At 31.4% G+C, this 12336-nt stretch overlaps 1 non-coding gene across 1 annotated transcript; it reads left to right on the forward strand.

Moving 5' to 3' along the window:
- Positions 1-2188: 2188 nt before the first annotated feature.
- On the forward strand, positions 2189-2294 carry LOC131181230 (small nucleolar RNA R71). The gene has a single exon (XR_009149856.1). It is a non-coding gene; the product is annotated as a small nucleolar RNA R71 (small nucleolar RNA).
- Positions 2295-12336: the final 10042 nt, after the last annotated feature.

Consider the following 12336-nt stretch of genomic DNA (forward strand, 5'->3'; position numbering starts at 1 on the left):
AGGATTCAATCTTTTTTGATGTTTAATGGAAGGTTTACTATTTGGCTCTAGGAAAATCCTATGCATATAGACTGTTGGACTAATTCCCTTTATATCATCAATTGCATAACCCAAAACTCTCCTATATTCTCTCAAAACTCTCAACAATTTTTCATTCTCAATATCAGTCAAAGATGCATTAATTATAACAGGATATGTTCCATTTGGTCCAAGAAAAGCATACCTGAGGTTGGAAGGAAGAGGTTTAAGATCTACCTTTAGGGCATCCTCTACCTTTAATGATGATGGTTTAATCTCCAAAGTTTGCACTCCTTCAAGTTGAAAAATTGTGGCTTCAGGATGTGGTGGAGAGCTCTCCAAGTGTTGTGCAAAAGCAGCTATGTTGTGATTGTCATCATCAATGCTCCCACCATGGACTAAGCAATTTTCAAGAGGGTCTTGTAGGTAGCTTTTTCTGAAATGCTCTTGAACAATCTCATCAATAATGTCTACCCGCAAACAAAACTCAACTTCTTCATGTTTCCTTTTCATGGCTGGATTGATGTTGAATATCATTTGATCATCTCCCACTCTAAGTGTCAATTTCTCACCCTTTACATCAATTAATGCACCAGCTGTTGCCAAAAAGGGTCTTCCCAATAAGATAGGAACTTTTGTGTCTTCTTCCATATCTAAAATGACAAAGTCCACCGTAATGTAGAATTTCCCAACCTTGATAGGCACATTTTCTAGAATGCCTTCTGGATATTTAATTGAACGGTCAGCCAATGAAAGATATATGTTTGTGGGCTTCAACTCTCCCATATTCAACTTCTCATATATTGAAAGTGACATTAGGCTGACACTAGCTCCAAGGTCACATAAGGCATTTGCCACACAATTATCACCAACATGACAAGGAATGGAAAACACACCCGGATCTTTGAGTTTGGGAGGTAACTTCTTCTGAATTATAGCACTGCATTGCTCTCCCAAGTTGATGGTATCATAATCTTCTAGCCTTCTCTTATTGGAAAGAATCTCCTTCAAAAATTTGGCATAACTTGGCATTTGGGATAGTGCTTCGGTGAATGGTACATTGATATACAACTTCTTGAGCACTTCAAGGAATTTGCCAAATTATTTGTCTAGCTTATGCTTGATGAATCTTTGAGGGTAGGGAAGGGTGGGCTTGTAAGGTTCAGGTGGGATGTATGGTTTCTCTCCCTCATCTTGCTCACTTTTGTTTTCTTCTTCTTTTTCATTTTTCTTGCTCTCAACTGAATTTTCTTCTTTTGTGCTCTCTTTTTCTTCTCTCTTGTTTTCACTCTCTTGGCCAACTTTCTTACCACTTCTCAAGGTCACAACCTTACATTGTTCATGAGGGTTTTGTGGTTGACTAGGTAGTTTCCCATAGGATTTGCTTCCCGATGAGCTTGCTTGTTGAGCCAATTGAGTCTCCAACATGCGGTTGTGGACTTGTAATTGATCCATGATTTGTCTCATGTGTTGCATTTCTTCCTCCAATTTGCTATTCATCTTGCTTTGTTCAGCAAAAAATTTTTCCATCATGCTTTCTAAGGTTGGCTTCGGTTCATGAGGTGGAAGGGATTGTTGTGCTCTTGCTTGATATCCAGGTTGTGGTTGCCTTGTGGGCTGAAATTGAGGCTGAAATTGAGGTCTATTCTGCTGCATATACTGCTGGTTATGGGCATAGTTTGAGCTTTGACCTTGTTGAGCAAAAGTTGCTTGTGGTCTCCATGTTGAGTTGTTCACATTAGAATAAGCATTTCCCATAGGTTTTTGTTGATAACCTCCTGCATAAGCAGCTTGTTCTTGCAAATAATCATCACCATAAGAAGAGTAATCAACTCCACAACTTTCGATTCCATCTGTGTAAGCAACTTGTTGCATAGTTGTAGGAGTTGAGGTTGTTGCCTTTGTGCAAAAATCACTAAGAAGCTGAGTCAACTGGTCAAATCTTGCATTCATGTAGCTAACTGAGTCAAGTTCATAAATCCCAGCCTTCTTTGGCTCAAGTGCTCTAGGATTTCCCCACAAATGGGTATTATGAGCAATCTTCTCTAATAAATCATAGCATTCTTCACTTGTCATTCTCATGAAATCTCCTCCTGCTTGTGAATCAATTGTGTTTCTTATGGCTGGAGTAACTCTGGTGTAGAAATTCTGAACAATCATCCATTTCGGTATTTCATGATGAGGACATTGCCTTTCAAGCTCCTTAAATCTCATCCAAGATTCATACAAAGTTTCATCATCCCTTGGCTTAAAAGCTACCATCAAATTCCTTAAATGAGTAGTCTTCCCAGGTGGAAAAAATTGAGATAGAAAAGCTTGAGATAGCTGCTCCCAAGTAGCTATAGTAGCTTGTGGAAGTGAGTCATACCACTCCAATGTTGAATCCCGAAGAGAAAATGGAAATAAGGTGAGCCGAATCACTTCATCAGAAACTCCAGGCTGCCTTTGTGTACCACATATCATCAAAAATTTCTTCAAATGAGAATGAGGATTTTCAAGTGGACTACCTCCAAATTGTGAATTCTGAACCATTTGAATGAGACCAGTCTTTAACTCAAATTGATTAGCTCCAATAATAGGTCTGTTATCTCTCACATCAGCACATCTAGGAAAAGCATAATCTAACATGGATCTTCTCTGAGGATCATTTTGATTAACCACTTCATTTTGCCTATTTTGCTCATTTCCTCCATTGTTTCCACCAATAGCTCTATTTTGATTCTCCATATTTTCAATTGTCACCTCTTGCTCAAATCTTTGTTGTTCTTCTTTTTCTGCTTCCTTTCTTCTCTTGTATTCCTTTTTGTTGGCTCGGCAGAATTTTTCAATTTCAGGGTTGAACAACAATTCAGTATCACTTGTGCTTTTCGATCGTCTCATAAACAAGAAAAGTACCTGAAAAACACAAGGAACAACAGTGAAAATAAAAGAAAATAAAAATTCTAATTAGCTTAAAACAATTAAAATCCAACTTAAAAACAAACAATTCCCCGGCAACGGCGCCAAAAACTTGATGTTGTATGTAATCCGCAAGTGCACGGGTCACAGTAGTATAGTTTTAAAAAAATGATATCGATCCCACAGGGAATTGTGCTTAAATTGGAAATAAAAGTATAAGCTAATTAGAATGACAAAATTTAAAGATGTAAAATGAAATTTGAAATTAAAATTGGTATTTGAAGAATTTAAGCTAAATCAAACAATTAACTAAATTAATTAAACTAGATTACCAAGATTTAAATTGAAATTGCTATTTATAAATTTTGGAGGAATTAAATCTAAATTCAATAAAAAATTAAAGTGATTCTAGAGATTGGATTTTCAATATTGTTTGCATGTGGTTTATCCCTAATTTAGCCAAACACATGTGAATTACAATTTTGAGGGAAATCAATTCTTAAATTTTTGAAACCTTTTTCAAGCATCTCAAAGTTGGTTTTCATTAAATCAAACCCTGTTTTCATGGTATTTCAAACCTAACAAAAACCCAATTAATGCTCTAATTGATTTTGGAAAGTCCCCTTAATTCTCTTAGCTTATCTCTAACACCAAGAAAACCAAGTTTATTGCAAGATTATCTATCCCAAATATTCACTTTTTAGTCCATCTATTAAGGATTAAAGCTTAACTTAATGAGGGCCCATTCATCAAGCAAGGCAATAAGCACACAAGCAATAAATCAAAATGTAACAATCTTCATTTAAATGGCTAAATCAGTTCAAAACCACAATACAAAACAATATTTATAAACCCATCTCTAAAATCTCAAACAACTACTCACTATTCATAGTTTCTAAACAAACCCAAATGTATGAATGAAGAGATAATGGAAATCTAAGTTAAGGAATAGAAAAACCCAGAAAAACACAGAAGAATCTGCTGCTGGATGAGTGCAGAACGGGTCTGTTGCTGCTGCTGCAAATGAAATGCTTCACATGCTCCTCCCTTTCTCCCTTTCTTTTCTTGCCAAAAATTGCCTCTCTTCCTCCTTCTTTTGAAAGAAAATGATAAAGGTGGCTTTATATGGGTTAAGAGTCTGTCCTAGAATGGGTAAAAAGGTGGAAGGTTCTAGAGAAAGTGAGGTAAAAAGTCAGAGTAACGCAAATGCCACGTCAGCCATTTCCAGTAAAAACGACATAAGCTAAATCGGTTGTGTCGCGGGTTGTGTCGCAGGTTGTGCAACAATCTGCCTGAATATCTGACGATCGACACAACCTGCGACATAAGCTAAATCGGTTGTGCTGCAGGTTGTGTCGCTCTCGGCCATTTTTTACTCAACTTCAAAAATTTTTGCAATTCAACTCTAATCTCTTCCAAATGGCTACTCTGATCAAAATACACCAAATTTCTCCAAATTTAACCTACAAAACAAGTAAATTCCAAAAATTAAACTAAGGAGTGTGAAAGTTATAAAATTGACTAAATATATGCTAATATCTATAATAATAGCTATGAACAAGGGTAAATTGTGTGCAAAAATTATCCCTAAATGATGATCTAAAATGCATGCATCAATATACATTTTTCAATGTTTCTCTACATTTTGATGGGATTTTTTGATGGTCCACTGTTGTTCATTAAATGCCAGAGTGAAGCCGTTGAACTAATTTGTAGGAATGGATAGGTTTTATGTTTTATGGAACCCTAGTGGAATAAATAAATTTCATCTTGTAAATTTAATTATAGATATAATATAATATTATATAAATATATACTTATATTTATATTTATATATGGAACCCTAGTGGCTCATTGCTTCAAAAGCTATTATTAATTAATTTGTCGTAATATTTATATTTGGATCTGTCTTGATATCGCTTTAATTGTTAAAAGAAAAAAAATGATATTTGCTCGGGAGTAGATTAAATCTCATTACGCGAAAATTGGTTCAAGAATCCTGTGACCGTGAGAAAAAAAAAAAAAGAAATTGATATTTTGACGAGTAAATTTAACGTTTTATGATATATATATATATATAATTATTGTCTAATAGATAAAATTATTAGATACATCGGAGAGCTCTAAAAAATAATATTATTTAGATATAAAAATTCAGTTTTTCTTTTAATTTTATAAAAGTGAAACTCATGTATTTAGAGAGATTATTACACGTACATTAGGTACACTAAATAATTTCTCACATTGACTACTTAATTGCAGCTACTTATAAAGAAAAAAAAAACAAAAAAACCTTAGAGCTCTTATGTCAATAAGTGAAAAAAAGTAATTTTTACATATATTTTTTTGTCTTTCACGTATATTTCTACTTCAGTTACATATTATTCAAACGTGAGCGAGTTGATAAATCAGAAAGTAGTATGATCATTTTTCATCTTTTAAGACGTAGGAGTTGAAAGAAATTTAGATAATAACGATTAAAACACAAAAGCAATAAAAATACCAATTACTTGACATATATTTTTCTTCTTTCACGTATATTCTACTTCAGTTACATATTATTGAAACGTGAGTGAGTTCATAAATCAGAAAGTAGTATGATTATTTTTCATCTTTTAAGACATAGGAGTTAAAAGAAATTTAGATAACAACGATTAAAACACAAAAGCAATAAAAATACCAATTACTTGACATATATTTTTCTTCTTTCACGTATATTTCTACTTCAGTTACATATTATTCAAACGTGAGTGAGTTGATAAATCAGAAAGTAGTATGATCATTTTTCATCTTTTAAGACGTAGGAGTTGAAAGAAATTTCGAATTCAAATCTTTCTATTTACTTATTGTACACTCAAAAGAGTTAAATGAAACCTAATCCTATCTCAGATTCATGTGTCTAAACCGATTGTTGAAAAGAAAGAAATAAACATCTATGTATACATATGAAAGCTGAAACTTAAGAAATAATTTATAAAATTGTGCCATCTAGTTTAATGAAGATATTTAAAAAATCGTCATATGGCATATTAAAACTTACAAATTCTTACCACCTATATAACTAAATAAGTATACTTAAAAAACTAGCACATGGCATGTTAAAAGCTAAAATTAATATTGTAACACCCTAGGCAAATCCCACATCGACAAAACACGGGAGAGATGCTGGGTTTATAAGTTGGAGGTTCGTAATCCCTAGTGACGCGTTTTAAAACCGTGATGGCTTCGGCCCAGAGCGGACAATATCATTACAAATGTAATGGCTCGGCCCACTAGTGATATTGTCCGCTCTGGGCCGAAGCCCTCACGGTTTTAAAACGAGTCACTAGGGATTACGAACCGCCAACTTATAAACCCAGCATCTCTCCCGTGTTTTGTCGATGTGGGATTTGCCTAGGGTGTTACAATCCACCCCCCTTATGGGACTCAGCGTCCTCGCTGAGGTTTGCCCCACTATCGCTCAAGGTTGCACGCGGAGTGGCTCTGATACCACAAATGTAATGGCCCGGCCCACTAGTGATATTGTCCGCTCTGGGCCGAAGCCCTCACGGTTTTAAAACGCGTCACTAGGGATTACGAACCGCCAACTTATAAACCCAGCATCTCTCCCGTGTTTTGTCGATGTGAGATTTGTATAGGGTGTTACAATCCACCCCCCTTATGGGACTCAGCGTCCTCGCTGAGGTTTGCCCCACCATCGCTCAAGGTTGCACGCGGAGTGGCTCTGATACCACAAATGTAATGGCCCGGCTCACTAGTGATATTGTCCGCTCTGGGCCGAAGCCCTCACGGTTTTAAAACGCGTCACTAGGGATTACGAACCGCCAACTTATAAACCCAGCATCTCTCCCGTGTTTTGTCGATGTGGGATTTGCCTAGGGTGTTACAATCCACCCCCCTTATGGGACTCAGCGTCCTCGCTGAGGTTTGCCCCACCATCGCTCAAGGTTGCACGCGGAGTGGCTCTGATACCAACTTTGTCACGACCCAAAATTTTGAACCGTGACCGGTGCATAATTTAAGTATTCTTAAATCATGCAAGCCTTATCAGAGTATCTTGAATGAATATATATTGTCACTTACTAATCCCAAAAATAGACAAAATCCAAATAAACAAAATGCTGAATGAACATCATAAATATCCCATAGGTAAACTGCGGAGTCTCTACAGATTTCAAATAAAAACTTAAACTGTTCAATAAACTAAACTAATTATTAGCCCGAGAAAGTATGAATTCGGGCATACCATGAGAACGAATCAAATTTGTCCCTCTCCAGAAAATGGACTGAATATTGGATCAGCTGCAGAATTCTACTGATCTGAAATAAATAACAGACAGAGAAAACGTGGTTTGAGCTAGATGCTCAGTGAATGATAATTATAGCACACAACGGAATAGGAACAGGCAGACGCTTGATTAATTTCACAATAAATTTTCTATTCAATAAAATCATGCTCATGCTGTCAAAAATCATTAATAAAATAACTTCATAAAACATATATATAAAAGAAATTCATTCAATAAAAATTTTAGGTACAGTGCACCAGGGTGATGATACCCCACATCACCAAAGGCCAGATGGTAAGCGCGCTACCAGATATCAGATACTTTCCTCCTCCTTCACAGATATCAATGCATATGATACTAATGCAAACCATAAACTGCAATGATGCATGACTCAACAATGCAACCTAATACCGTGATAGTCCACACGGCGGGCGGATAATGAAAGCGATCTCGGGCACGGTACCAATTCAAAATAGAAAATCAATTTGTACAAATCAATCAAAATCAATAAAAATTTTAAATAGCAAATAATAACTGATAGTGCAATTCCAATAGTGTATTTCAATAGTTTCAGAGAGTCAATAAAATCAAATCAATCTCAAATCAATTCAGTATAACCCATCGATAAATTTTATAGTCAAATATCAATCAATATAAATACATTAAAGGCCTGTTCCCGGAATCCTAATGGGTCTAATGCAGAAATATTTGACAAAATCAATTATTTAATCAAAATCGAAATAAAATTCAAAAATAAAATAAAACTCTAGAAAATCACATATAAAATCATTGTTAAAATATTGATTTAAAATTTCATTTAATAACAAACTTAATGCTAAGAAATTTTTAAAGGGACAAAAACGGTGCCATGTACTATAATTACCACTCACCTGGAACCTCCAAGACAATAGTTATTTTCAATGGAAGAGAGACAATTTCAATTGGCTGATTGAATATTCGAATCTCCTACACACCCAAAGTATTAAAGAGAAATATTAAATAACAGTAAAATAAAATGATTTTTAATATATATATATATATATATATATATATATATATACACACACACACGCACAGGGACGCAGGACGCACGTCAACCAAAATATATATATAAACGCAGGGATGCAGGACGCACGTCAACAAAAATATTCGAATCTCCTACACACCCAAAGTATTAAAGAGAAATATTAAATAACAGTAAAATAAAATGATTTTTAATATATATATATATATATATACACACACACGCACAGGGACGCAGGGACGCAGGACGCACGTCAACCAAAATATATATATAAACGCAGGGACGCAGTTAAAAATCATTTTATTTTACTGTTATTTAATATTTCTCTTTAATACTTTGGGTGTGTAGGAGATTCGAATATTCAATCAGCCAATTGAAATTGTCTCTCTTCCATTGAAAATAACTATTGTCTTGGAGGTTCCAGGTGAGTGGTAATTATAGTACATGGCACCGTTTTTGTCCCTTTAAAAATTTCTTAGCATTAAGTTTGTTATTAAATGAAATTTTAAATCAATATTTTAACAATGATTTTATATGTGATTTTCTAGAGTTTTATTTTATTTTTGAATTTTATTTCGATTTTGATTAAATAATTGATTTTGTCAACTATTTCTGCATTAGACCCATTAGGATTCCGGGAACAGGCCTTTAATGTATTTATATTGATTGATATTTGACTATAAAATTTATCGATGGGTTATACTGAATTGATTTGAGATTGATTTGATTTTATTGACTCTCTGAAACTATTGAAATACACTATTGGAATTGCACTATCAGTTATTATTTGCTATTTAAAATTTTTATTGATTTTGATTGATTTGTACAAATTGATTTTCTATTTTGAATTGGTACCTGTGCCCAGTATCTGTTTCTGTTATCTGGCCCCGCCGTGTGGACTATCACGGTATTAGGTTGCATTGTTGAGTCATGCATCATTGCAGTTTATGGTTTGCATTAGTATCATATGCATTGATATCTGTGAAGGAGGAGGAAAGTATCGATATCCGTAGCGCTTACCATCCGGCCTTTGGTGATGTGTATCATCACCCGGTGCAATCGTACCTAAAATTTTTATTGAATGAATTTCTTTTATATATATGTTTTATGAAGTTATTTTATTAATGATTTTTGACAAAGATGAGCATGATTTTATTGAATAGAAAATTTATTGTGAAATTAATCAAGCGTCATTTGCCTATTCCGTTGTGTGCTATAATTATCATTCACTGAGCATCTAGCTCAAACCACGTTTTCTCTGTCTGTTATTTGTTTCAGATCAGTAGAATTCTGCAGCTGATCCAATATTCAGTCCATTTTCTGGAGAGGGACAAATTTGATTCGTTCTCATGGTATGCCCGAATTCATACTTTCTCGGGCTAATAATTAGTTTAGTTTATTGAACAGTTTAAGTTTTTATTTGAAATCTGTAGAGACTCCGCAGTTTACCTATGGGATATTTATGATGTTCATTCAGCATTTTGTTTATTTGGATTTTGTCTATTTTTAGGATTAGTAAGTGACAATATATATTCATTCAAGATACTCTGATAAGGCTTGCATGATTTAAGAATACTTAAATTATGCGCCGGTCACGGTTCAAAATTTTGGGTCGTGACAAATATAATTTAAAAAATAATAAAAAATAATCTATTATTTCAAAATTTAAATGATATGGTATATACCTTTGTATTTTTTATCAAATATAAAATTATGTTAGCTGTTATTGAAAAATTATTTATTAACACTTAAAATCAAATATATTGTTCTCTTTTATTGGGGACTGGTACTGGAATTATTAAAATTTCTCTCTTTTTTACTTATTAAAATTTCAATTAGAAGAATAAAATGAAAATTTAAAATAAAAAAAATAATAAGCAAAAGAAGAAGAAAATGAGATCACAAATTAAAAAAATATTATAATTTTATTATTATTATTATTATTATTATTATTATTATTATTATTATTATTATTATGAGCATAATATCTAAGAAAATATATTTGAGCATACTTATTATTATATTTGTTATTATATACATATATTTGTTTTTATCATACACAATATTTTTTTCTTCAAATTTCAGTTATATTATGAAAGATATAATACTGTTATATTCTTATTAAGAACTATTTAAATGAAAATAATTAAAAATATGCAAGAAATGAAATTTTAATTCAATTTTAATAGATATATAATTATTTAAAATTTTAATATAAATTTAAATTATATTTAATATTAAATTAATTAATTAAAAGAATTTATTATTACCAAAATTTTATAGTATAATGTTAAAAATAAATATTAAATTATGTTATTAAAATAAAATAATAAAAAAGGGGCAAAAGTTGAAATTGAAGATGAAGACAGATTTTTTATTAAGCTCTTTCTTAATTTCCCTCGAATGTCTCTAACATAGTCTGGACCACCATCATCGTTTCCTTGCAATATTTTCTATACCCTCAACTCTTTAGACTGAACTCAAGGATTTCAAATTATTATGGTAGTCATATCAAATCTATTTATTTATATAAATAAATAAATATTATAATGTTGAGTTACGAAAAATACTTACTAAAAGCTCTGCTATATCGTAATTTTTGCATATATTAAAGTTATTTAATAGTCAATATATCAAAATAAAAAATTATTTAATAGTTTCTTTACTCTCTCTGTTTAAATTTCATTATTACTATGATCATCGATAACACTAAATCAAATTAATAAAAATTATTGAATTATATTTCGTCTAAATATTTTTATTTTTATCATAATGAGTATATTTTTATTTTTATCATAATGAGTACATTTTTAAATTTTTTAATTAGTTTTATTTTATTGCAGTTAAAAAAAAATTTTTAAAATTATAGCATTAATTTATGAAAGAGGGGAATTTGGCATTTTTATTTTAAGTATAGATATAAATTTAGTTCCGATCAAATATTATTTTCCTTAAAAAAATTTAGTTCAAGCATACAATCAGTGCAATGTCTAGATCAGAACAGCATTAATACTTAAAAAAAAAAAGTTACACATTATAAAAAATTTCACACAATGTGTTCGAAAATTTTAACTAATTCATCCATGTTTTAGATTTTTCTTTTAATAGAAAACTATAATTTTTAAAATTTTAACTTCTCATTAAATTGAAAATCAATTAAAGCAGTATTAATGCGCAAGACTTAAATTTTGGTTACAGGTTGGACCAGCCCGTGGATTTTGATACAAAGCAAGCAGAGAGACAACACCGGATAGCTTCGACAAAGCTTCCAACCCAAAGAAAGGGGAAATCTCAGAAATGTCAAAGTTTTGCCGTTCTCACACCGGCAATGTTAATTTCTTACATTGGGCACAGGCAAGACAAGACAAAGACGTAGTGTATCGATTTAAAAAATAAAAGTAACTTTTCAGATTTCTATAAATTTGTAGAAATTGTAACCAAATTATATATATATATATATATATATATATATATATATATATATATATATATATATATATAATTGACTTTGATTAGACTTCACGGTTATTGAAATTACTCTAATAGCATTAAACTAAAATTTATTAACTTTATAATGAATGTGTAATCCTTTCTAAAACATATAGTTAAGTTTATTTAATTAGTCCAGATTTCTTAACATTTTGATTATGTTGGTGTTTTTTCAAGTATAATAATGATTTTTTTATATGCATTTGATTATCAGCAATATTTTTATAAAAAATGAATAAAATAATTTTTCTTTATAATTATTGATTATATATATATATATATATATATATATATATATAAAATAATTTTATTTCTTAATATTTATATGAATTTTTGGAACCTATGTAATGCGAAAGCATAAGTCTAAATATATTATAATTCGGATACAAAGATAATGTTTTCATAATTTTTTGTCACGTCAACAATTTGTTGATTTGATTTAATTGTTTTTAAATTAAATTAGATCAATAAATTATTTGGCAAATATGCTTATATAATATTAATTATTATTTTTAATAATAATAATAATAATATTATTATTATTATTATTATTATTATTGAGAAATCAATCGGATTTAATTCAATCCAAAAAGCTAACTCAAGAAGAAGAATTGTCAA

This window comes from Hevea brasiliensis, chromosome 6 (genome assembly GCF_030052815.1).
Source record: "Hevea brasiliensis isolate MT/VB/25A 57/8 chromosome 6, ASM3005281v1, whole genome shotgun sequence".
In the NCBI taxonomy this organism is placed as follows: Eukaryota; Viridiplantae; Streptophyta; class Magnoliopsida; order Malpighiales; family Euphorbiaceae; genus Hevea; species Hevea brasiliensis.